This window comes from Stegostoma tigrinum, chromosome 12 (assembly GCF_030684315.1).
Source record: "Stegostoma tigrinum isolate sSteTig4 chromosome 12, sSteTig4.hap1, whole genome shotgun sequence".
Taxonomy (NCBI): domain Eukaryota; kingdom Metazoa; phylum Chordata; class Chondrichthyes; order Orectolobiformes; family Stegostomatidae; genus Stegostoma; species Stegostoma tigrinum.
Genome location: NC_081365.1, coordinates 25917426 through 25944647, shown reverse-complemented (window position 1 = coordinate 25944647; position 27222 = coordinate 25917426). Strand labels below are relative to the sequence as shown.

The 27222-nt window shown below is 47.3% G+C and overlaps 1 pseudogene; it reads left to right on the top strand.

The window, feature by feature from the left end:
• The first annotated feature begins 696 nt into the window (after nt 1-696).
• Nucleotides 697-12821, top strand: LOC132210415 (uncharacterized; annotated as a pseudogene).
• Nucleotides 12822-27222: the final 14401 nt, after the last annotated feature.

Below are 27222 nucleotides of genomic sequence, written 5' to 3'. Positions count from 1 at the left end.
AAAGTCTCAGCCCTAACCCCAGCCCCAACCCAAGTCCCAGTCCCAACCACAGTCCCAGTCCCAGTCCCAGTCCAAGTCGCAGCCCCAGCCCCAGCCCCAGCTCCAGTCGCAGCCCCAACCCTAGTCCCAGTCCCAGTCCCAGCCCCAACCCCAACCCTAGTCCCTGTCCCTGTCCCAGTCCCAATCGCAGTCCCAGTCTCAGCCCCAGACCCAGTCCCAGTCCCAGTCCCAACCACAGCCCCAGCCCCAGACTCAGCCACAACCCCAACCCCAACCCGAGTCCTAGTCCCAGTCCCAATCCCAGTCCCAGTCCCAGCCACAACCTCAGCCCCAGTCCCAGTACCAGTCCCAGTCCCAATCCCAGTCCCAGTCCCAACCCCAGCCCCAGTTCCTGTCCTAGTCCCAACCCCAACCCTAGCCCCAAGCCCAGCCCTAACACCAGTCCCAATCCAAGTCCCAGTCCCAGTCCCAGTCCCAGCCCCAACCTCAGCCCCAGAGCCAGTACCAGCCCCAGTCCCAGCCCCAGTCCCAGCCCGAGTCGCATCCCAACACCAGTCCCAGTCCCAGCCCCAACCTCAGCCCCAACCCCGGCCCCAATCCCATGCCCAATCCCAGTCCCAGGCCCAGCCCCAGTCTCAGTCCCAGTCCAAGCCCCAACCTCAGCCCCAGTCCCAGTCCCAGTCCTAACCCCAACCCCAGCCCCAGTCCCAGCCCCAGCCCCAGCCCCAGCTCCAGTCGCAGCCCCAACCCTAGTCCCAGTCCCAGTCCCAGCCCCAACCCCAGCCCCAGCCACAGTCTCAGCCCTAACCCTAGCCTCAACCCCAGCCCCAGCATCAGCCCCAACCCCAGCCCCAATCCCAGCCCTAACCCCAGTCCCAGTCCCAATCCCAGTCCCAATCCCAGTCCCAGTTCCAGTCCCAGCCCCAGCCCCAGCCCCAGCCCCAGCCCCAGCCCCAGCTCCAGTCGCAGCCCCAACCCTAGTCCCAGCCCCAGTCCCAGCCCCAACCCCAGCCCCAGCCACAGTCTCAGCCCTAACCACAGCCCCAACCCGAGTCGCAGTCCCAGTCCCAATCCCAGTCCCAGTCCCAGTCCCAGTCCCAGTCCCAGTCCCAGCCCCAGTCCCAGTCCCAGTCCCAGTCCCAATCCCTCTCGCAGCCTCAGCCCCAGCCCCAGTCCCAGTCCCAGCCCCAACCCCAGCCCCAGCCACAGTCTCAGCCCCAACCCGAGTCCCAGTCCCAGTCCCAATCCCAGCCCCAGTCCCAGACCCAGTCGCAGCTCCAACCCAGTCCCAGTCCCAGTCCCAGTCCCAGCCCCAACCCCAGCCTCAACCCCAGCCCCAGCCTCAGACCCAACCCCAGCCCCAATCCCAGCCCTAGACCTAACCCCAGTCCCAGTCCCAGTCTCAATCCCTGTCCCAGTCCCAGTCCCAGTCTTAGTCCCAGTCCAAGCTCCAACCTCAGCCCCAGTCCCAGTCCCAGTCCTAACCCTAAACCCAGCCCCAGTCCCAGTCCCAGTCCCAGTCCCCACCCCAGTCCCAGCCCCAGTCCCAGCCTCAGCCACAGCCCCAGTCCCAGTCCCAGCCCCAACCCCAGCCCCAGCCACAGTCTCAGCCCCAACCCCAGCCCCAAACTGAGTCCCAGTCCCAGTCCCAATCCCAGTCCCAGTGTCAGTCCCAGTCCCAGCCCCAACCTGAGCCCCAGTCCCAGTACCAGCCCCAGTCCCAGCCCCAGTTGCAGCTCCAACCCAGTCCCAGTCCCAGTCCCAGCCCCAGCCCCAACCCCAGCCTCAACCCCAGCCCCAGCCTCAGACCCAACCCCAGCCCCAATCCCAGCCCTAGCCCTAACCCCAGTCCCAGTCCCAGTCCCAATCCCTGTCCCAGTCCCAGTCCCAGTCTCAGGCCCAGTCCAAGCCCCAACCTCAGCCCCAGTCCCAGTCCCAGTCCTAACCCTAAACCCAGCCCCAGTCCCAGTCCCAGTCCCCACCCAAGTCCCAGCCCCCACCCCAGTCCCAGCCCCAGTCCCAGCCCCAGCCCCAGCCCGACTCCCAGTCCCTTTCCCAATCCCAGCCCCAGTCCCAGACCCAGTCCCAGTCCCAGCCCCAACCCCAGTCCCAATCCCAGTCCCAGTCCCAGTCCCAGTCTCAGTCCCAGTTGCAGTCCCAGCCCCAACCTCAGCCCCAACCCCAGCCCCAGCCCCAGCTCCAGTCGCAGCCCCAACCCTAGTCCCAGTCCCAGTCCCAGCCCCAACCCCAGCCCCAGCCACAGTCTCAGCCCTAACCCCAGTCTCAACCCCAGCCCCAGCCCCAGCATCAGCCCCAACCCCAGCCCCAATCCCAGCCCTAACCCCAGTCCCAGTCCCAATCCCAGTCCCAATCCCTGTCCCAGTCCCAGTCCCAGTCCCAGTCCCAGTCCCAGCCCCAGCCCCAGCCCCAGCCCCAGCCCCAGCTCCAGTCGCAGCCCAAACCCTAGTCCGAGTCCCAGTCCCAGTCCCAGCCCCAACCCCAGCCCCAGCCACAGTCTCAGCCCTAACCCCAGCCCCAACCCGAGTCGCAGTCCCAGTCCCAATCCCAGTCCCAGTCCCAGTCCCAGTCCCAGTCCCAGCCCCAGTCCCAGTCCCAATCCCAATCCCACTCGCAGCCTCAGCCCCAGTCCCAGTCCCAATCCCAGTCCCAATCCCTGTCCCAGTCCCAGTCCCAGTCCCAGTCCCAGTCCCAGTCCCAGCCCCAACCCCAGCCCTAACCCCAGCCCCAGTCGCAGTCCCAGCCGCAGCCCCAGCCCCAGCTCCAGTCGCAGCCCCAACCCTAGTCCCAGTCCCAGTCCCAGTCCCAATCCCAGTCCCAGTCCCAGTCCCAGTCCCAGCCCCAACCTCAGCCCCAGACCCAGCCCCAGCCCCAACCCCAGCCCCAACCCCAGCCCCAGTCCCAGTCCAAGTCCCAGTGCCAGCTGCAGCTGCAGTCCCAGTCCCAGCCCCAGCCCCAGTCCCAGACCCAGCTGCAGCCCCAGTCCCAGGACCAAATCCAACCCCAGCCCCAGTCCCAGTCCCAGCCCCAACCCTAGCCCCAGCCCCAACCCCAGTCTCAGCCCCAGTCCCAGGACCAACTCCAACCCCAGCCCCAGTCCCAGTCCCAGGCCCAACCCCAGCCTCAGCCCCAGCCCCAGTCTCAGCCCCAGCCCCAAACCCAGCCCCAGTCTCAGCCCCAACTTTAGCCCCAACCCTAGCCCCAGCCCCAGTCCCTATCCCAGCCCCAGTCCCATCTCCAGCCCCAGTTCCAGTCCCAGCCCCAGTCCCAGTTCCAGTCCCAGTCCCAGTCCCATCCCCAATCCCAACCCCAGTCCCAGTCCCAGTCCCAGTCCCATCCCCAGTCCCAGTCCCAGTCCCAGTCCCATCCCCAATCCCAGCCCCAGTCCCAGTCCCATCCCCAATCCCAGTCCCAGTCCCAGTCCCAGTACCAGTCCCAGCCCCAGCCACAGTCTCAGCCCTAACCCCAGCCCCAACCCGAGTCCCAGTCCCACTCCCAGTCCCAGTCCTAGTCCCAGTCCCAATCCCAGTCCCAGTCTCAGCCCCAGACCCAGTCCCAGTCCCAGTCCCAGTCCCAGTCCCAGTCCCAGTCCCAGCCACAACCTCAGCCCCAACCTCAGTCCCAGTCCCAGCCCCAGTCCCAACCCCAGTCCCAGTCCCATCCCCAATCCCAGCCCCAGTCCCAGTCCCAGTCCCAGTCCCATCCCCAATCCCAGCCCAAGTCCCAGTCCCAGTCCCAGCCCCAGCCGTAGCCCCAGCTACAGTCGCAGCCCCAACAGTAGTCCCAGTCCCAGTCCCAGCCCCAACCCCAGCCCCAGCCACAGTCTCAGCCCTAACCCCAGCCCCAGTCCCAGTCCCAGTCCCAGTCCCAGTCCCAGACCCAGTCCCAGTCCCAGCCCCAACCTCAGCCCCAGACCCAGTCCCAGTCCCAGTCCCAACCACAGCCCCAGCCCCAACCCGAGTCCTAGTCCCAGTCCCAATCCCAATCCCAGTCCCAGCCTCAACCTCAGCCCCAATCCCAGTACCAGCCCCAGTCGCAGCTCCAACCCAGCCCCAGTCCCAGCCCCAGTCGCAGCCCAACACCAGTCCCAGTCCCAGTCCCAGTCCCAGCCCCAACCCCAGCCCTAACCCCAGCCCCAGTCGCAGTCCCAGCCGCAGCCCCAGCCCCAGCTCCAGTCGCAGCCCCAACCCTAGTCCCAGTCCCAGTCCCAGTCCCAATCCCAGTCCCAGTCCCAGTCCCAGTCCCAGCCCCAACCTCAGCCCCAGACCCAGCCCCAGCCCCAACCCCAGCCCCAACCCCAGCCCCAACCCCAGCCCCAGTCCCAGTCCAAGTCCCAGTGCCAGCTGCAGCTGCAGCCCCAGTCCCAGTCCCAGGCCCAGTCCCAGACCCAGCTGCAGCCCCAGTCCCAGGACCAAATCCAACCCCAGCCCCAGTCTCAGTCCCAGCCCCAACCCCAGCCCCAGCCCCAACCCCAGTCTCAGCCCCAGTCCCAGGACCAACTCCAACCCCAGCCCCAGTCCCAGTCCCAGGACCAACTCCAACCCCAGCCCCAGTCCCAGTCCCAGCCCCAACCCCAGCCTCAGCCCCAGCCCCAGTCTCAGCCCCAGCCCCAAACCCAGCCCCAGTCTCAGCCCCAACTCTAGCCCCAACCCTAGCCCCAGCCCCAGTCCCTCTCCCAGCCCCAGTCCCATCTCCAGCCCCAGTTCCAGTCCCAATCCCAGCCCCAGTCCCAGTCCCAGTCCCAGTCCCAGCCCCAACCCCAGCCCCAGCCAAAGTCTCAGCCCTAACCCCAGCCCCAACCCAAGTCCCAGTCCCAACCACAGTCCCAGTCCCAGTCCCAGTCCAAGTCGCAGCCCCAGCCCCAGCCCCAGCCCCAGCCCCAGCTCCAGTCGCAGCCCCAACCCTAGTCCCAGTCCCAGTCCCAGCCCCAACCCCAACCCTAGTCCCTGTCCCTGTCCCAGTCCCAATCGCAGTCCCAGTCTCAGCCCCAGACCCAGTCCCAGTCCCAGTCCCAACCACAACCCCAACCCCAACCCGAGTCCTAGTCCCAGTCCCAATCCCAGTCCCAGTCCCAGCCACAACCTCAGCCCCAGTCCCAGTACCAGTCCCAGTCCCAATCCCAGTCCCAGTCCCAACCCCAGCCCCAGCCCCAGTCCCAGCCACAACCTCAGCCCCAGTCCCAGTACCAGTCCCAGTCCCAATCCCAGTCCCAGTCCCAACCCCAGCCCCAGTCCCAGTCCTAGTCCCAACCCCAACCCTAGCCCCAAGCCCAGCCCGAACACCAGTCCCAATCCAAGTCCCAGTCCCAGTCCCAGTCCCAGCCCCAACCTCAGCCCCAGAGCCAGTACCAGCCCCAGTCCCAGCCCCAGTCGCAGCCCGAGTCGCATCCCAACACCAGTCCCAGTCCCAGCCCCAACCTCAGCCCCAACCCCGGCCCCAATCCCATGCCCAATCCCAGTCCCAGGCCCAGCCCCAGTCTCAGTCCCAGTCCAAGCCCCAACCTCAGCCCCAGTCCCAGTCCCAGTCCTAACCCCAACCCCAGCCCCAGTCCCAGCCCCAGCCCCAGCCCCAGCTCCAGTCGCAGCCCCAACCCTAGTCCCAGTCCCAGTCCCAGCCCCAACCCCAGCCCCAGCCACAGTCTCAGCCCTAACCCTAGCCTCAACCCCAGCCCCAGCATCAGCCCCAACCCCAGCCCCAATCCCAGCCCTAACCCCAGTCCCAGTCCCAATCCCAGTCCCAATCCCAGTCCCAGTTCCAGTCCCAGCCCCAGCCCCAGCCCCAGCCCCAGCCCCAGCCCCAGCTCCAGTCGCAGCCCCAACCCTAGTCCCAGCCCCAGTCCCAGCCCCAACCCCAGCCCCAGCCACAGTCTCAGCCCTAACCACAGCCCCAACCCGAGTCGCAGTCCCAGTCCCAATCCCAGTCCCAGTCCCAGTCCCAGTCCCAGTCCCAGTCCCAGCCCCAGTCCCAGTCCCAGTCCCAGTCCCAATCCCTCTCGCAGCCTCAGCCCCAGCCCCAGTCCCAGTCCCAGCCCCAACCCCAGCCCCAGCCACAGTCTCAGCCCCAACCCGAGTCCCAGTCCGAGTCCCAATCCCAGCCCCAGTCCCAGACCCAGTCGCAGCTCCAACCCAGTCCCAGTCCCAGTCCCAGTCCCAGCCCCAACCCCAGCCTCAACCCCAGCCCCAGCCTCAGACCCAACCCCAGCCCCAATCCCAGCCCTAGCCCTAACCCCAGTCCCAGTCCCAGTCCCAATCCCTGTCCCAGTCCCAGTCCCAGTCTCAGGCCCAGTCCAAGCCCCAACCTCAGCCCCAGTCCCAGTCCCAGTCCTAACCCTAAACCCAGCCCCAATCCCAGTCCCAGTCCCCACCCCAGTCCCAGCCCCAGTCCCTACCCCAGCCCCAGCCCCAGTCCCAGTCCTTTTCCCAATCCCAGCCCCAGTCCCAGACCCAAGTCCCAGCCCCCACCCCAGTCCCAGCCCCAGTCCCAGCCCCAGCCCCAGCCCCACTCCCAGTCCCTTTCCCAATCCCAGCCCCAGTCCCAGACCCAGTCCCAGTCCCAGCCCCAACCCCAGTCCCAATCCCAGTCCCAGTCCCAGTCCCAGTCTCAGTCCCAGTTGCAGTCCCAGCCCCAACCTCAGCCCCAACCCCAGCCCCAGCCCCAGCTCCAGTCGCAGCCCCAACCCTAGTCCCAGTCCCAGTCCCAGCCCCAACCCCAGCCCCAGCCACAGTCTCAGCCCTAACCCCAGCCTCAACCCCAGCCCCAGCCCCAGCATCAGCCCCAACCCCAGCCCCAATCCCAGCCCTAACCCCAGTCCCAGTCCCAATCCCAGTCCCAATCCCTGTCCCAGTCCCAGTCCCAGTCCCAGTCCCAGTCCCAGCCCCAGCCCCAGCCCCAGCCCCAGCCCCAGCTCCAGTCGCAGCCCAAACCCTAGTCCCAGTCCCAGTCCCAGTCCCAGCCCCAACCCCAGCCCCAGCCACAGTCTCAGCCCTAACCCCAGCCCCAACCCGAGTCGCAGTCCCAGTCCCAATCCCAGTCCCAGTCCCAGTCCCAGTCCCAGTCCCAGTCCCAGCCCCAGTCCCAGTCCCAGTCCCAATCCCACTCGCAGCCTCAGCCCCAGCCCCAGTCCCAGTCCCAGCCCCAACCCCAGCCCCAGCCACAGTCTCAGCCCCAACCCGAGTCCCAGTCCCAGTCCCAATCCCAGCCCCAATCCCAGACCCAGTCGCAGCTCCAACCCAGTCCCAGTCCCAGTCCCAGTCCCAGCCCCAACCCCAGCCTCAACCCCAGCCCCAGCCTCAGACCCAACCCCAGCCCCAATCCCAGCCCTAGCCCTAACCCCAGTCCCAGTCCCAGTCCCAATCCCTGTCCCAATCCCAGTCCCAGTCTCAGTCCCAGTCCAAGCTCCAACCTCAGCCTCAGTCCCAGTCCCAGTCCTAACCCTAAACCCAACCCCAGTCCCAGTCCCAGTCCCCACCCCAGTCCCAGCCCCAGTCCCAGCCTCAGCCCCAGCCCCAGTCCCAGTCCCAGCCCCAACCCCAGCCCCAGCCACAGTCTCAGCCCCTACCCCAGCCCCAAACCGAGTCCCAGTCCCAGTCCCAATCCCAGTCCCAGTCTCAGTCCCAGTCCAAGCCCCAACCTCAGCCCCAGTCCCAGTCCCAGTCCTAACCCTAAACCCAGCCCCAGTCCCAGTCCTAGTCCCCACCCCAGTCCCAGCCCCAGTCCCAGCCCCAGCCCCAGCCCCAGTCCCAGTCCTTTTCCCAATCCCAGCCCCAGTCCCAGACCCAAGTCCCAGCCCCCACCCCAGTCCCAGCCCCAGTCCCAGCCCCAGCCCCAGCCCCACTCCCAGTCCCTTTCCCAATCCCAGCCCCAGTCCCAGACCCAGTCCCAGTCCCAGCCCCAACCCCAGTCCCAATCCCAGTCCCAGTCCCAGTCCCAGTCTCAGTCCCAGTTGCAGTCCCAGCCCCAACCTCAGCCCCAACCCCAGCCCCAGTCCCAGCCCCAACCCCAGTCCTAGTCCCAGCCCCAGTCCCAGTCCTAGCTCCAACTCCCAGTCCCAGTCCCAGTCCCTGTCCCTGTCCCTGTCCCAGTCACTGTCCCAGTCCCTGAAATGACATAGTCTATAATAAGAAATTTGGGAAAATCAGCTGAACCGTCCAGCAAAGTCCTTCTGGATGTCAAGAACGAAGCATTTCATCAATATGCACTCTCCCAATGCCTTATCGTTAGTTAGCAATTCAGCTCTGGGAATTCCCGATCGGATCATTCGAGTTGGGACCTGGTGACTTCAGCTCACCGTTTGCCCTTCCTCATCGCCATCTTGGATACTAGGTAGTAACAGCCAAGGGCAGCTGCTGCATGCTTTCAGCATCCATGAAAATTGACATCTGACATAAACCAACCTCTATGTATAATCATAGCATTTTCTCTGATGCAGTTACAGTGTGGTTTTGTATGTTAACGTTGCACTGGAGTGCGCTGGCACCTTTCATTGCAATGCTACTGCCACGTCACTTTGCATGTGTCAATAAGCACTCAGCTCATGGACTGGACCAGGGAGCATCACAGGGCTCGCTTTCTTACTGCACGTTCACTTTGCATCTACATGGATGTTCACAATATCCCTGCCTTGCCTTTCCATTTTGCAGTTCGCCAAAGCCTCAAGGTTCACAGAGGAGTGGAGAAGGTAACTGACTTTCCTCCAGACAGCTGAGACTTGCAGGAGGCAACCTCAGGGCAGACTGGCAAGGATTGATGCCGTGGCCTCCTCTGCTGATCTGGGGAAGAGGGTGACCCTCCTCTGCACCATTCTCCAGGACCTTCAGGTCTCTATCTACAAAGTAGCACCTCAACTATTCCTTCTCTGCCACCTGCAGAGCAAATTTCCCAAACCAGGTAGTGTACCTCTCATTGTCAGTGTGTAGTGTAATGGCCTTTTAAATATGACCCTGACACCAGGAATCCTGCAAGGTCCCAGCACCAGTAATTACTTTACCTACTGCGAGTAGGAGATTTGGGTTAGCATCTCTCAGCGGAGAGAAGCCTTGTGCAAAACTTAAATTAAGCTTAGCCGATTTCTGGCAAAATTCAGCTGCCAATTACATTTATTTTCTGTCTTGACCCCACTGAGTGAATCACTTCCCAGCATAAAAGCGACGACCAGCTTCCTTTTATTTTGAATGTCAACATGTGCTATTTATTCTAAGTAATGGGATTGTGAAATTAAATTATTAAAGTTATTCCAGCCTTTTTGTTGTAATTTACCACATTAGCTACAAACCATCCTGTTAACTGCTCCTTTCTTACAGAACAAACCTTGTTGAATACAATATGATAAGTGGACACAAATGCTACTCTTTTAAATGAAAGTCTTCAACTTACCCTTAATCATTCACAAGTACTTTTGGCTGTAAAGTTGTATATTACATTTTCATGTCCAGTTTGTAATTGCAACAATCACCTTGCAAGTAGGGCACTAAGACCCAGAGGAAGTTTATTTGTTCTCTGTAGATCGACTGTCAGTTGTACTTCTTGAACAGAGGGTACACAGTGGCATCTGGAGAACTGTATAACCGCAGATCATAATCAAACAAATCTGCTGCTTCAAAGCTTCAGCAGAGCTGCAAATTGGAGAAGCCACCACTCATTGTGTATACTGCCACAAAACTACCAAACGTGTGATTGGGCTCACTTGAGTTCCTAGTATGCAGTCAATAAGGGAAAACAAACAGGATGAAAATTAATGTGTGTGTGTTGTGTGTGTATGTGTGTGTGATTTTTAGCACGGAGGAAACTAAGTTTTTATAGCCCTTCAGGAAAGGGATGTTTGTATTTCTTGACCTACCTACATTTTTATCCTCTTAAATATTTTACAATCCTGTCAGAAAGTATATTTAGTACATTTTTTAAAAAATTGAATTAAATAATGCTAAATTTGGCCACCACTCTACTTCTGACCTCCAACAAACAAGCAATGACATTGCACTTGAAAAATGAAATAAAAACAATTTTTTGGCTGGAAATTTGAAATAATGACAGAAAATGCTGGAAATACTCAACAGGTCTGGCTGCATCTGTGGAGAAACGGAGGGCAGTGCATTTCACTAGGCTATAGGAATCTGCTGTCAAGTTCACTCTGGGCAGGAAATTAGTCACTGGCCCATCCTTTCCCCTGGATCAGTCTGTTATTGAATTGGGGATGCTGTCAACACTGGTTGATCAATAAGAAGCCTTCCCGCTTGATTTCAGAAGTGTCAGTCATTGCAGATAAGTGAGGAAAATAGGAGCCCGTATGACCGACGGTGCCCTCTATTCAACAATTTCAGATATAAAGTAAAGATGATCTTTCAAGCCAGGCCATCACTCAAGCAGTCTGGGAGTACTACAGAGTGCATTTGAAGCATTGTCCCCAGCTCCACATTCCCCCCAGTGTATGGAAACTGTTTTTAGGTGGCTAACATGTCCCTCTCTTCACCCTACAAAACATCATCAGTGGGGAGCTAGAGGCCAGTAGGAAAGTCCTTTTGGCTCCCTTCAATAAGACAAAATGATCTCAGTTAGATTTTCAGCCCTTGTGGGCAGAAAGCCTAATGCCAAGAGACACCCCCACTCCTATCCTCACTGCCAGCCCACCACAAAGGAAGAGTGTGCAGGTTGGAGCTGGAAAACAGCCAAGCTGCACAAAAGTCACTGGCAGCTAAAAAGAAACCTACCCCGAGATACCAGGCAGGATTTTGTTGTGCCATCAGGGTTCATGCCAACACTGTGGAGAACTGGCAGGGACCAACTGCACCCCTCAAACCCTACCCACTGCTCACCCTGCAGTCATTGCAGTAGCCAGAGTAACATCCACGAGAGACACAGGATCATTGCTTGACCCGAGGTTAATAGGTGAGTGAGGGTGGGATAGGAGTTGCAAGAGAAGAAAGGAGAGATGCCCAGGATAAGGCCTGTATGGTTGGCTGTCAGTCACTTATTGCCTAATGCCACATCTCTCAACTGAGCTCCGAGCATCTGAATATGAAGGGCCTCTCCAGATTGGCTGGAAGAATTAACAAGGGCACAGGAAAGCTGTTTAGCCTCCATTGATTCCCTGAGCCATCTCTAACTTCCAGGGGGCTCAGGGGGTAATGGGTATCGATTATCTCATTAATAAATCTAACAGACGCCTTGCCGTTGCAGGTTTCCAATTTAAGCATGGGTCTGCAGGCTTTCCCATTAGAAGATTGGCACAAGGTTTTTCCCACAAGTATGTAGATTTAGCCACCAGATTTCCCAGCTCAACGGTTTACATTTGTTCTCATCCAGTGTCTCAAGTCCATGACCATTCATTAGAATCACAAGAATGCTATTTAAATAGACACCTGCTTAATTCAGGAGAAACTTTGGAAAACCTACTCCTATCAGTATGACTGAAAACAATTAATTGCTCAGTTATTTTTTTCCCTAAATGCTTTTAATTTGCTCAATTATGTATTTTTTGTTCCGCCATTTGGTTAAGGTATTTTTCACAAGCTCATTATTATTCTTCAAACTACTTGACTGTCAATGGAAAATAATTATTTCAGAAAGTAAAAGTTAAAGGGCACTTTTCAGAATCAGGCTGTAACAAAATTAACAATTGTTAACTCAAGTGAATCATTGTGCTGCAAGTAAGTGGGTGGGAAATGGCAGATGTATTTTAGAGTCGTGCCTCCACAGTGCTTATGAAACAGGATTTGCACTTAGTTGGTATAAAGTATTTTGGTGTTTGGTGAAGACGCACTCCAACAGTGAATACTTTCACACAATAATAAGAACAGGAAATGCAGGAAATACGCAGCAGACTTATCAGGGTTGGTAGAGTAAAGGTGGGTTACATTTTCAGGTACTTCTCTTATTTTTCTAGGTGCTGATTTTGCACAATTTTCTAACTAGACCATAACGACTGTGAAAACACCAGCATGTATGAGAAAGGGATTTTTACATGCAAACTAACATAACTGCTCACGTATTGAACTCCTGCTAACAAGAGCTATTTGGCCTGTCCCAGTGAGTTGTTGAGGATGAAGTTTGAGTGTTATGCAAAAAGGAACAGATATACTGAAATAATTAAACAAAAAGAAAGCAAAGCGAATCAGACGAATAAAAGAAGATTCTGTGAAGTGTAACGTTTGATCATGACTGATTTTTATTACTTACATATGATAAAATGCATTGATAAAAGACAATGTTGCAATTCACCATATTAAACAGGATAATGTTAAGTGAGGTGTAGTATAGTGCCAATGTCACTGGACTAACGATCTAGAGATCCAAGCCAATGCCGTGTGTACACAGGTTCAATTTCCACCATGGCTGCTGGTGTTATTTAATTTCAGTTAGAGCAAGAAAGTGGGTCTAGAGTTGGTGGTATAAACTTGATGGTCCGTAGACCCTCTTCTGTGCTGTATAATTCAGTGATTATTAGAAACAAGATTTATTGCTTTTCCCACTGTATATTTCAACTCCATCAGTTAAAACTATTATGGGATAAATTTCACTATGACAGAGTTACTTATCTTCTGAGACTAAATTAATTTGACATCCTATGTTTTGTCAGCCCATTCTCTCTTTCCTTTCCTACATTTTTCTGCGTTTCTTTTTATTTCTAAGGGAGTCAAAGGATGCTCAGGCTGTGGATTTATTATGCTTTATTTTCATATTTTCAAACTTCTCTGAAATTTAAGTTCTTGAACTTTTCTTCTGCTATCCCTTTATTGTGTCTTAAAGGTGCTGATTGCCTGATGTGTACGAATCGCTACGATAGCAATCCAGTTACTAACCATATGTAGCCACAGGTATGGCTAAATGTAAAATATGTTACCAGGTGCCAGCTGTCCCAACACTGCACTGTTTGTGCTTGGGTTACATATGAGCAATTTTAGTAAAAAAGTAAACAGCCACAAGTTGTGATATTCAGAACCTTTACGCAATGGCATATGTAAATCTCATAATTAAGCAAAGCATATCTGTGACATTAAATAGGACATGACAATCTTAGAATATTCTTAAAGAAGCATTACCATTATTTTGGACATTACAGATGCCAAGCTACCTTCTGGAGACAAGGCATGGTACAGCGAATAGTGGCTGTGTATCCATATCTCTATATTTTGCCTGACACCAGCATTGCCTATGATTATTTGAGACAAATATTTACAAGCCTCACAACCAAATTTAGTGCACAGATAAGTAGAGCACAACACTGTTCACCCCCTCTTAATCATAATTAAGCAATTCATAAATAAATTTTAATCATCAGCATTTTGGTCCTGTTTAGACAAACTGAGTTAGCAGAACGAAAAACAAATTCTAATTTTTACAACCTATCATTTCTGTATAGATACAAAACAAGACAATATTTCAATTCAGTACGCGAATATCCACTCAGTATACTCTAATTTTAATGTCATTATTTTGGTATTTAGTGAGTGACTGGAATAACAGAAACAAAGCTAGGGTCGTTTTGAAAATCAAATTATATTCTTATGTCCTACTCTAAGTTGTGTGTTTGTGTACTAGATTTCTGGCAGGTCAGCAAACTATGGATGTGGCCTGTAGTGAGATTTCTTGCATTGCTGAGAGACATTACAGGAATTTTAAATCTGGATATTTTGATAGACAACCTGGCTGAGATGGAGTTTCATTTTGAATGATTAATATTTGGTAACGCAAAGACAAAATTCAAATAAGAAAAATACTTAGTTTAATAATTTAGTAATTGCCCTCTAATGTCTTTTCTGAAACTTTGCAACATGAAAATGCCAAAATATGGATGAAGAATAGGACAACCTGGAATAAAGTTCAGTCAGGCTATAGATGCTTGTTAAGAGCATTTCACTTCAGAAACACTACTGTAATCAGGAAAATTTTACGTGAGTATCTTAATTAAAGGGCACGATATTGTGCAGTGTCTTTAAGATACCCTCTCGCCTATACAAAAGTGGATTAGCATGTCTTCAGCAATGTTGTCCTATACACTTTCTTAGCTACCCTCAATGCCTATTATTTGATGTGTTATCTTGTACATTACCCATTCGTAATTTCTAGTGAACTAATAGTCTGAAGAAGGAAAACCTAGCCTTCATGTGCACTGGTGTCCAAGGGTCTGCTGGGCACAGTCCCAATGCAGGCCTGTTTGCTGGTGTGGAAGTAAGTGGAGGGGGGTAGGTGAACTGCTTGAAAATAACATTAACAATTCAGTGAACTGATGACTTAAAGCCAATTGTGGAAAATGGAGTGGGATTTTCAAGTTAAGTTCCACATCCCTGTAGGCAGGAGGGAGCTGTTTGACACTTTGCAGACATCTTCTCATTGTCAGAAGGAGCCAGTGCTCTGACAAGCTCAGATGCTGTCCTCACCTGACAGGGTTCCTCTAGCAATTGTAGCTAGACTACTAAACCTTATTCTTTACATTAAATTTAATCAAGCTGGAAACAGGGTGCCTCCACTTTGGAGTGTTTTCTAACTCCTTTGGCATCATGCTACTACTGTACTTTGAAGCTGGAGGAGCTCGCAATTGGTCCTTTGGCTTTGAGAATTCATCCACTGTTTTTACTTAGATGGAGGGCCTGCTTCTTTGATAATTAATTGGCTCATCCAGGGAAGAATCACAGAATTATTTACCATGCAGCTCAGGCTTTCAAGACTCATTTGGGTTCAGAAACCCACAGGAAAATCTTCAAATTGTGTTGCATTTAGAGCAGTCATGAGAAAAACACCAGCTCTCTGCTATTGAGCTCTCATATTGTAGGCGCTGCTGCAATGCACATATCTATTCACTTGTGAGTTCAGGAAAGTTAATAATCTAGGTCTCTAGCAGAGATTTGCAGACATGGAGCAAGACTTGAGAGCATTTTTGTATGGATTCAAATTAAACCTGTCATAATCTCACGGGAGCACTAATCCCAGAATCCAGCCTTCACTCAGTTACCTCTCTCCAAGTTTGCAATGCCAGCCAGTTTGTAGGAGAATGGCATTCTACAACATGTAGTGAAGCCTGATCGATGTGGCATTGTTGAATCAAACGGTTTACATTTCCAGAGGTCCCAATTTTCCCAGAATTTATTAGCACAAATTCCTGTACTTCGATGCAGTAACACAGCAGTATAAATTTCTGCTGAAGCCATGCTACTCAGCTGATTAATAGGTGTGAATACTCCAATGCCCAGCTTTCTGTGTGGGCATGAACTTGCAAACTTTGCTCAGGATGAGAGAACAAGCAGCAGTACTGTTAGATGATGTGCAGGCAAGTCTCCTCTCGAAAACTATTAGAAGCACAGCAAGATCCCGATGAACACAGCCAAAGTAATTTCCGGGCTATCATTTTTTCATCATTATTAATTACATGAAAGATATTTCCAACCACTCCATATCCCAAACTGACACTAAAAATATCCCTCCATCACATGTATCCGGTAAGTGGACAAGCAGCATTATCACTAGAGAAGGGAATGAAAGCCTTTGCAATGAGTTCATATTGATGACAATATGTGTGTTTTGTGCTTTGTTTATATCGCCACTGTGGATTTCTTTAATTACTGCACTTAAATAGCTCAAACACAGAAGCAAAGATTGAAAGAAAGCTAGCCCACTTAATCTATAAACAAGGAATTCTTATCAGCTAGGATTATTGCAAAAAAAGTGTGAAAAGCAAATAATTGCTTAGATTTACTTTAGGGTATGTCTACCCATGCCCAGCACCACTGCAACACTAAATGTTGCCATTATTTTAAAGATGATTAGCTTGAAAATGTATTGTGACAATAATTTGAAATGGTGTAGGTGAAATCAGTCGCCTGATTTCTTCATTTCAATCAGGTATTTATTTCTACAAATGTGCACTTGAGGGACAGAACTTAGATATGGCTGTAAAGAGAACCGTATTCCTGAATGAGAGATAATTGGAGTTGCAGATGCTGGAGAATCCGAGATAACAAAGTGTGGAGCTGATGAACACAGCAGGCTAAGCAGCATCTCAGGAGCACAAAAGCTGATGTTTCAGGCTTAGACATTTCTGATGAAGGGTCTAGGCCCAAAACGTCAGCCTTTGCGCTCCTAAGATGTTGCTTGGCCTGCTGTGTTCATCCAGCTACACACTTTGTTATCTTGTATTCCTGAATCCTTTCATTCTATACTTATCATGACTAACACAAACATGTTAAACTTCGATCCAAATGATCACAATTTATACTCTGGGGGAAAGGGTATTGATTGGTTGGAAAATTGGCTCTACTTGACTTGGGCTCATATGGAGAAAGCAACAGGGAATCCTTGAGACATTTCTTGGGAAACTTACTAATCCAAATGTGCCAAAAGACACAGAGCTTATAACAATGAACAGCCTGTTGAGTTTGTGTTTCATACAGGATCAAGTGTTACCATCCTGTCAGAATAATCTAACTTGAAGCAGGAAATATTACAGTAATGCAAAAGTAAGATCCAGGGTTAACAGTCCTGAAGCAAGAGACTCAACAAGAGGTAAAAGCATGTGTCCTGAGAAAAATGTGTGGCATCAAGACCATCTTTGCGAAGTCAGGGTCTTGGGAAGAAATCGGAAAGTGGTAAATGTAATATATCTGTATATATGATGGTATACTGGGTTAACTGTCACAAAAAAAACACTGAAGAAGATGTATCAGTGATAATGAGAACTGCAGATGCTGGAGAATCCAAGATAATAAAATGTGAAGCTGGATGAACACAGCAGGCCCAGCAGCATCTCAGGAGCACATGTAATGGTTCTAAAGAGGCTAATATTTACGTTACATCAGTTCTATATATTCTACTGATGTCACACAAAGTCAGGAGGTATAGAGAAGGAGTTCTACTCTAATTTTTGGAGGGAGCAGGTATATCTAGGCCAGCTCCCTAAGCAATGTGTAATTACCCCGACCAAATTCGTGCTACCATGCAATTCAGCTTTTTGTTATCGAATAACAGTGCTCCTTTCATAGATAGTCTAAGTTAGTGGTATATCCTGTATCTGTAAATTGGCCCAAGACAAAGGAGGACTGGTGAACTAGCTTTATTAACCCTTTTCCAATACTGGTAAAGGTATGCATAGTACAAGATATCAAGAGTGATCATCTGGTTGAATATTGTGACATGGAAAATACTGATGGTACAACAAGTAGGGGATCAATAATTCTAGCCATCGTTAAGGCAAGAAAAATATTAAGGCAACAAAAACAGAATTCATTCATAGAAGCTGTAAAAATAAAATAAATATATATTAAAATTGGAAAAGGAAAAATATTATTAGAAATGTTATAGACTGCACGAATCATTTAGGGAGCTGTTCAGCAAGCAGGATTCATCCTTAAGTTCGCAGAATTTATTTGGTAAAGTCAGAGAAAAGAATGAGAGTTGTTTATTATGCTGCAAAAGATAGGAAATTGTCCATTTGGTCCAAGGTACAAAACCTCCATTTTGGCTAAAAAAAAATGGAAAAACCCTCCTGCAGAATGCAATATGCTATATTATAGATTTAAATATCATTTCACATGTAGAAAGTAAAGCAGCATTGAGAAACTACAGAATTGAAAAGCTTTAAGATAAATAAATAATCACTTTAAAAAGAAATGCCAGCAGAAATCATACAGCTAAGAAGATTTAATTTCAGCTATGGGCCAACTCTCACATAGAATTAGACATCTTGGAGAAAACATTTCTGAAGATACAAGTTGCTCCCAAACTAGTCATTAAATCAAAAGCTGAACAAGTAAACACTTTGTATATGATTCGGCCTATAACTGATGACATTATAGCTCACCAAGACATTACAGAAGGCACAGAAATGTTTGGTAAGGTTCAATATGCTTTTGATAATTACTTAAATTTGGCAATAATTAAAACTCTTGAAAGAAAACAATGGATTTCAGCATCCAAGGGAATAATTAAATAATTTTCTAATAATTTCTGTAGTTTACAGACGTATTGCTGGAATTACTAATGAGTCTTCATTTGATTTATTACAATATAAAGAATATTTGACTTTTGAGAAAGCCATTCATGGCTTTGGAAACAGAAATCAGAATGAACGCAGATAAATACTGAAAGGAGGGGGCAAAATTATCACAGGAGAGCAGTGAAATCCATTCAGTTTATAAGTCAAGATAAAGAGTAAGCAAGATAGCTAATATCCAGTCACGGTTAGTTTTGATGAGACCTGCAAAATATCTTGGGAATGCAATTTTCATAGGATGCTCAGTTCAAAGGGTGCTACATGCAACTGTTCAAAATGTGAGGAACATTCAATTTTGCCCAGCATTATGTAAGGGGCTTAATGTAAGATTTTTGATGAGTCACTCAAGTCAATTTGGGGGTCACTACAAAGGAGTTCAAAAGTCACATACAATGACTGAAGATGACAAGAGAAGTTCATGTTTGAAGTGCTGAAGTTAGTTGCTCTGCTCGGAAGGCAGCTGAACTATTCAGATTCTCTATAGCTGAGTTCATAAGAATTCAAGGTCCATTTGTCGGTTGGATATCTGTACTATAGAATTCGGCATAAAGTATAGGAATTAACAGGCAACTAAAGTGTTGGTGTCAGGGTTTAAGAAAAGGCCTGAATGATATAAAGGCTCAATAAACCATATGCCATTAATAAAAACCAAAAGAACTGCGGATGCTGTAAATCAGGAACAAAACCAAAGTTGCTGGAAAAGCTCAGCAAGCCTGGCAGCATCTGAAAAGAAAAAAAAAAGTGTTAATGTTTTAGACCTGCTGACCATTCTGAGGAAGGATCACTGGACCCGAAACGTTAACTCTGTATTTTCCTTCACAGATGCTGCCAGACCTGCTGGGCTTTTCCAGCAACTTTATTTTTGCATATGTTATTAATGGTTTGGTGAAACTGAGAGTATGGTTTAAGAAGTTACGAACAGTGTTTGCTTGCTACAAGTGAGGAATATCAGTGCTCAAGGAAAAACCCGATGGTAGTGTTAGGTCAGTAAATCTAACTATCAATAAGAAGCTAGAATTATGCCTGTAAATCAAACCGTTCAGTTTTTGGAATTCAACGAAGCTTACATCTCAGAAAGAAGAGTGATTTATCAGAACAGAAGCAGTCCACAATGGATTGGCTTTTTAAAGGGTGTTTCAAGGCCAGATCAGCAAAAGCGAAGAATTGTAAATTTTAGTGAAGTTTGATGACATTCAATGATCTACCATGCAATTTGCATTTAGAAGGAATTTCTAAGAAATGCACAGGATCTGTACTGAGATAACAAAGTGTGGAGCTGGATGAACACAGCAGGCCAAGCAGCATCTTAGGAGCACAAAAGCTGACGTTTTGGGCCTAGAATCTTCATCAGAAAAGATCTATATTGAGCACATCTCCCATTTAATGTGCACTGTGTGGCATTTGATCATATTCAACTGCACATATTTACCACATTAGTTTTAACTGTAAGAAATAGGTTGAGCATACATTGTATCACTCTTCACTGTACATTATTATTTATTGTTGTGCATTCAAAACCACAGAAACTGGTGACTTTATTCTCTGAATAATATCTGGAACTTATGCTTTGTCTACTTTAAACCATAAATTACTGGACCCCAGCAAATCATAACAGAGTGCTGTGGAACGAGAAAGCCTCACATGTGTAAACAGTGCCCAGCTATCACAAATGTATGCTGCATCTTTAACACAGTATGTCCCTTCCAGAGGTATGCAAAGGTAAAACACAATTACAGAGCAACGTCAAGTTAAACAGCTGCTCACACAATGATATTAATGAGGTAAGAGAGACAATCAATGTATACCTAGGGATAATTGGTAATGCAGCCGATTTGTTTTCACCAGCATTGGTTTATTTCAGTGGACATCTCCTCCGTAATTTTAATCTTGATACAGGGATGCTTGCCAATATATTATTTCATTGTATTCCATGTGTGAAGCAACAGCAATTATAGACCGCAGAAGTCTAACTACACAATCTGTGAAGCATTGATCTCAAGATTAATTGTACATTGCAAACAGCTCTGCAACACAAGATATGCCAGACAGCAGATAATGTATACACACACAACTATCAAGGTTATGATAATGAAATGTGAGGCTGGGTGAACACAGCAAGCCCAGCAGCATCTCAGGAGCACAAAAGCTGACGTTTCGGGCCTAGACCCTTATGCCTGCCTCTTTGTAGGTTACGTGGAACAGTCCTTCTTCCGCACCTACACAAGCCCCAAACCCCACCTCTTCCTCCGTTACATTGATGACTGTATCGGCGCTGCCTCTTGCTCCCCAGAGGAGCTCGAACAGTTCATCCACTTCACCAACACCTTCCACCCCAACCTTCAGTTCACCTGGGCCATCTCCAGCACATCCCTCACCATCCTGGACCTCTCAGTCTCCATCTCAGGTGACCAGCTTGTAAAAAAACCTCCCTGATGAAGGGTCTAGGCCCGAAACATCAGCTTTTGTGCTCCTGAGATGCTGCTGGGCCTGCTGTGTTCATCCAGCCTCACATTTCATTATCTTGGATTCTCCAGCATCTGCAGTTCCCATTATCAACTATCAAGGCTTCTCACTCATGACCATGAATAACCTCAACTTTATTCTGAAGGCAGAAGGAGTTGAGCTACTTATAACCAATAATGAACTGCCTGAGAGCCAACTTTTCACGCCATGGCTGTTCAAGAAGGTGCTAGTCTTCGGACAACTGGTCCGGGAAATTTAGTTGTTAAACAACCAGTCAAGGCATCCAGTTGGAGATTTCGTAGGGCCTCCTAGACTCACAGTAGAAATCCAAAAAAAGCGAACTCCATGATCTTTAACTGAAGTTGTTCAGAAAACAACACAGATGCTGCCAGAACTGTTCAGTTTCTCCAGCAATTTCTGTTTTTGTTTCAGATCTCCAGCATCCATGGATTTTTAGAAAAAAATGTTATAAATTTAGCGGAACAGCCTGGTTGAAAATATTACTTTGGCACATGCAAATTTAATGTCAGACAATGAGATGGCACAAGTTCAAGAAGTATATTTTAACTCTTTACTTTTCAAGGAACAACCATCAGAATCGGTGACTGAGATCACACCTAGACAGCCACAATCCTCAAAACGTGTGCCTAAGGAAGTGAATATGTTGGGTTCAACTGCAAAGCAAACACAGAGGATGAATATAAGGTTCCAGCCTAATTTTATTTTGTATTAATTCACAGAATGAGGGTGTTGCTGGCTAGACTAGCATTTATTGCCCATCCCTGACTTGAGGTTGAGAGTCAACCACGTTGCTATTACTCATGGAGTATTATATAGGCTACACTAGGTAAGGACAGCAGTTTCCATCACTAAAGGACATTAGTAAACTGTATGGGTTTTCTAACAATCAGTAATGGATTCATAGTCATCATTAGATTACTTAAATCCAGATTTTTAATTGGGTTCAAATGCCACCATCTGATTCAGCAACAGGACATTACCTGGCTGCCTGGATTGATTGCTCAGTAATGATATTAGTTGGCCATTACCTCCTCTAATTAAGAAGGTGAAGTAAAAAGTTCTCCTACTTCAGCACAGATTGGCCATCATATTGATAATAAGAAAATTCTGTGGAAGCTATCACTGAGATAGACGGTCATGGTTTACAGGTTCAGGATGTGGTCAAGAAGTAGCTACCTTGTACAAAAATTCAGGATTCTGTCAAGAAGAATTGGCTGGCTCAGAAATCCAGGGCACAACAGGAAATACATTACTCATTTCATTCAGGCAGTTACCTTTCACAATATTAATTGGCCCAGATGACATTTTGGGAAGTTGCCTGTTTCAACCAAATAAAATTCCTCTGTGAAGGGAACTCAGGACACTAAGATGAGGTAATGGGCCGATTGCCTAGTTCATTGACAATGACTCCATTCTTGAAGGACTTTTAAGAAATAAAAAGTCATCCAATGATAAAAAACTTGACAGATTTCATAAGGTCCAAAACAGAATAAAGATCAACAGTCCTCAACTCCAAGACTGGCCAATATTCCAGACGCAAAAAGATTTTATTTTTTCTTTATTTGTTCTTGGGGTAAGGGTGTTACTAGCTAGACAGCATTTATTGCCATCCCTGATTGCCCAGGGGGCAGTTAAGAGTCAACCACATTGCTGTGGGTCTGCAAATCACATGTAGGCCAGACCATGCAAGGATGGCAGTTTCCTTTTCTAAAGGATACTGGTGAACCAGAAGGGTTTTTCCTCCGGCATCAGCAATGGTCATCATTAGATTCTTAATTCCAGATGTTTAATTGAATTCAAATTTCACCATCTGTCATGATGGGATTTGAACCCAGGTCCCAAGAACACTATTTGGGTCTTAATAAAAAAAAACACCACTCGGTATTCACCTCCCCTGATTCTTCCAGAATGCATTTTGGAAGAATAGTGATACGTCTAGTTTCCCTGAATTCATGAAGTCAAAGACTTTGTGGAATTGGGTAACAATGATTGTAAAAACATACTTGAATGTATAAATACCAGTTGTGGGGTTAAAAATAATCTTGGGAGACTTGTTTCAAGTTAGAAGTTCTGAAAGGGTTAATTCTGAAGATGGCATTGGGCACAACATGTATGGGTTTCTTCCCACAGTCCAAATTGTTCAGGTTAGGTGGATTGGCCATGCTAAGTTACCTAAAGTGTGCAGGCTAGGTGAGTTAGCTACAGGAAATGCAGCATTACAGGAATAGGCTTGGGAAAATCAGTCTGGGTAGGATGCTCTTCAGAGGGTCAGTGTGGATTTGATGGGCCAAATAGCCTGCTTCCACACTGTTGGAGTTCTATGATGATTCTACCAAAATCAATAGGGCTCAGACTGCCATTTCACTGTCACCTCAGGTTAGACTCAGTGCTTAACCTTTAGGTTTGAAAGTCTGAATATTTTATGCTATTGCACTCCTTTTTTTCATTCTAGGACGTGATCAGGTCTTACAATGCCTTTTCTAGACTAGCTTACATCAAAGAATATCTTTTCCTCATATATGGCATTAAACAAAATTTTACTGGAAAGGTACCAGTGAAGAAATATGCCGTTCAGTTGTTTGGTAGGATTATTGGACAATTAAGTGCTTGGAATCAACATGACTCATCTTTGGCTGTTCTAAAATGGGAGGAAGAAAACGGAAGCAGCCTATTACAATAAAGGGAGTCAAGTTAGATTGAACCCCAAATTACCCAGAGGGTTGAGGAAAGGGGAAAATGATAAATAGGGGATATGGTACTTAGGAAGTCCCAAAGGAGCAAGTATGGCTTCATTGAAGAGTGACTTGTGGAATGAGTAGCCCAGAGAAAAATCATTGGCAATAATTATGACTAACATTTGATATCCTTTTGAAAAAACTGCAAATCACAAGTTTAAGCGACCTGGAAGCTTTGGTAATGTGCCGTATGCTTTACAGCCATTTTTGTGCATGCCAACTAATTCAATTCAGAACGACATACATGGTTGACTGATCTACTTCTGGCAATCACACGTCATTGCATAATGTTAATTAAATAATTAGCGTACTGAGATAGAGTTTTAGTCTAGTTGTTTGTTTCCATTGAACAATTTGACCAGATTATTGGATCAAATAAGGCTCCATTCGCCTTCCACATTGTTCTCAATCCATTCATTGCCTACAAGGAAAATGAATAATACAAACTAGCCTGTAAATTCCTGGAGATGTATTCACTTCGAAGCAACAAATCACACAGTAGCATTATACTGTACCTGCAAACTGTACTGTTACCTTTTTCTCTACATTTCTTAAAGAAAAATTTGGAAGGCACAATGGCAAGGAGACGGCTGAAGGAAAGTGGAATCACTGCACAACAGCAGATCATTCACGGGTCTTAGTTAGAGTTATACATTCCACATCCTGTGACATTTGTTTCTACAGGTGCTTACTGCCGCTCAGCACAAAATGTCAAATTGTTAACATCAGTGACCATGCTCATGATGAGTAAATAGACTACAGATACAAAAAGAAACATTTTTTTAAAAAGTAATTTTTATAAGTCTGCTAAATCCCAGAATAATTGGTACAGTTTCTGGTGCAATTAGCTGTGATGGAGCTAACATCTGCATTGTTTTAATGCTGCACCGTTAATATAACTTTATCCATTGTATAACTATCTTAATCTTACGTGTTTCATTTAGAAAACAGCAGTTGTTTTTCTTATTTATCTGCCACACAAAAACAATCGGCGATTCTGCTGGGATATAGTCTGATTAATCTGCCTAGACAGCAATTAACCATGGCTTTAATTTCTTGAGCAATCTAACACTAATACTGACATCTTCATCTCTTTCTTTCTGGGCTAATTGGGTTAGGTTTGGCTAACACAAGAAGAATATTAACAAAGCTGAAGCTAATCACTTTGACCCTTCAGCTGAAGGAAATTCAAATGGTTCATTCACAATCTGTAGCAGGATGGGGGAGGGAAAAGCCTTGTATTGGTGTGTTGGTTTGTGATCTTACACAACTTACTCCCAGAAACTTAATGGCTCATTTAGTTTTTGCTTTAATTCTGGCTTTATTATAGAAGCTATAGAAATCTAAGCTGGGTTTTGAATAGAGAGGCTCAAATTTAGTTAACTTGTTATCTCCAAGCAAGCTTGGTCACAGTTTTTCCTAAGCCAACATTAATCAAAATATAGCATACATTGCTATATATGGAATCATGTATGTACGCTTGTTCTTACTTTGCAACACTAATTACCTTTCAAAATTATTTAATTTACTGTTTATTACTTTAGGACATCCAGCGAACATCTAAATAAATGCAAGCCTTTCTCTCTATGGACAGGGGAACAGATTTCATTTTGTCAATGAAATAACATTCATTTCTGATTCTGGCATTGCTTAGGTATTAATCAACTGCAATGTTTATAACCTAAAGCAGAATGCCCGGATAAATGCTTTCTCCAGCAAAGATATGGAAATTAGAAGGCAAGTATCCCTATTCTTTTTGTACATATCCTTGATTCAAGATTACTGAAACTTGCTAACTTGATTCTCCTGCTACTCAGAAGTCTAAGGATTGGAAGAAAATAATTCATAAAGTGGATGGGAGAAAGTAAACAAAATGACAATTTAACCAAAATTACAGAGAATGGGAAATATTTCATTCAACCTTCAGGATATGATAAATATCTCTCTCAAAAAGCCAGAAAATATCTAATTTTGAAACTGGTGAATATCCAGTGTTCTTCATTGAAATAGGCTTTTGATATCACATGTTAGACAATGCCTTTTCAATATCTAGAAATTTACCAAGGCTTCTTAGACAACACTTTCCAAACCCAAAAACATTACCACCTAGAAGGACAAGGAAAGCAGGTAAGTGGGAAAACCCACCAGCTGCATGTTCCACTCCAAGCCACTCACTATCCTGACTTGGAAATGTATTACCATTCCTTCACTGTCACTGGGTCAAAATCCTCTGGAATCCTCTCCCTAATGGCATTGTGGATGTTATAGAAAGGATATCATTAAGCTAGAGAGAGTACACAAGAAATTTTCCAGGATGTTGCCAGTGTGGAAGGTTTGAGTTGTAAAGAAAGGCAGGACAGGAGGCTCATAGGAGGTTGTGAGCTGAAGGTATGTATAGGGTTAATGGTCAGTTTCTTTTCTCAAGGATGGGGAATTTCAAGACTAGGGGCACATTTTTAAGGTGCAAGGAGAGAGATTTAAAAAAAGGCATGAGGGGCAAATGTTTTACACAGAGAGTAGTTCATGTGTGGAATGAACTTCCTGAGGCTCTCTGATGAAGGGTCTATGCCCGAAACATCAGCTTTTGTACTCCTGAGATGTTGCTTGGCCTGCTGTGTTCATCCAGCTCCACACTTTGTTATCTTGGATTCTCCAGCATCTGCAGTTCCCATTGTCACTGATACAATTTTAACCCCACTGCGAAGCCTCTTCCAGGGATGCCTAACCTGAAGAAGTTACCCTCCCCTCTCTGATGAAGGATCTAGGCCTGAAATGTCAGCTTTTGTGCTCCTGAGATGCTGCTTGGCCTGCTGTGTTCATCCAGCTTCACACTTAGTTATCTTGGATTCTCCAGCATCTGCAGTTCCCATTATCACTTATTCTTGAGGAAGTACTGGATTTGGGCACAGTTACAACTTTTAAAAGATAAATACATGATTAGGAAATTTTTAGACAGATATGGGCCAGAGGCAGACAGATGGGACTAGGTTGGTTAGGGATTATGTTCTGCGCGGACTGTTTGGACTGAAGGGTCTGTTTCTATGCTGTTTATGATGACCGCATCAAATGGACTGCAATTGTTCAAAAAAGCAACTGACCGCCACCTTCTCGAGGGAAATTGTAGTAAATGCTTACACAGTTAATGAAGCCCATTTTCCATGAAATAATATTTTTAAAAATCAGTGTTATAAACTTAAAAGTACATGCAATTCTATATTACGTTCTTGCAGTTAGTCAATCTATTTACAACCTTTATAAGAACTGGAATATTAATCTTCTGTGGAATGATTTATTTTTCAAATTTACACATCATATTTTAATTTCCAGCAGCAATGTGTACTTACACATTTTGGTTGAAGCTTAATGCAGTCTTCAACATTAATTCTTTACAAACTATTATTACACAGCATTGATTACTAAGATTTATCTGTATTTATCCAGAATTAAAGCAATGCAAACATATATGATGTTTCAAAAAAATCTTTGAAATTAAATTACCCAGCCAGACAAATGATGTGTTTTATTGGCATATGTAGTCATTTTAATTGGATGACCAAAATTGGATGTTATAATATAAAATGAAAATAACAAAGTGTCAAGTGACTTATTGCGAAATACTGTGAAGTGAGGAGTTAAATACACCTTTACTCAAAGAATGATGATTTATCTTGTGTGTAAGGGACTATGTCATAGTGATGTCCGATCACATGGAATTTAAACCAGAATCTGTCAGGTCCCAGAAAATGTCATCTCTTATCATTTCTTGTGTATGGTTAAATGCAATAAAACCTGTTAATGTTCATTCATTTGAGCGTAAACCTGAACTTACTATAATTGGGGGCAGTGATAGTACTGACCTAAGAAGAATGATAGGGATACATTTTAATTGAACAGGCCTTAGGTTTTACCCAAATATCATCTGCAATTAAGTTCCATTTTAAGAACAGTGAATAACTGTACTTTTTATGAATCCTCCCATGCAAAAGTTTTGTCAATTTTGTTAGTTTT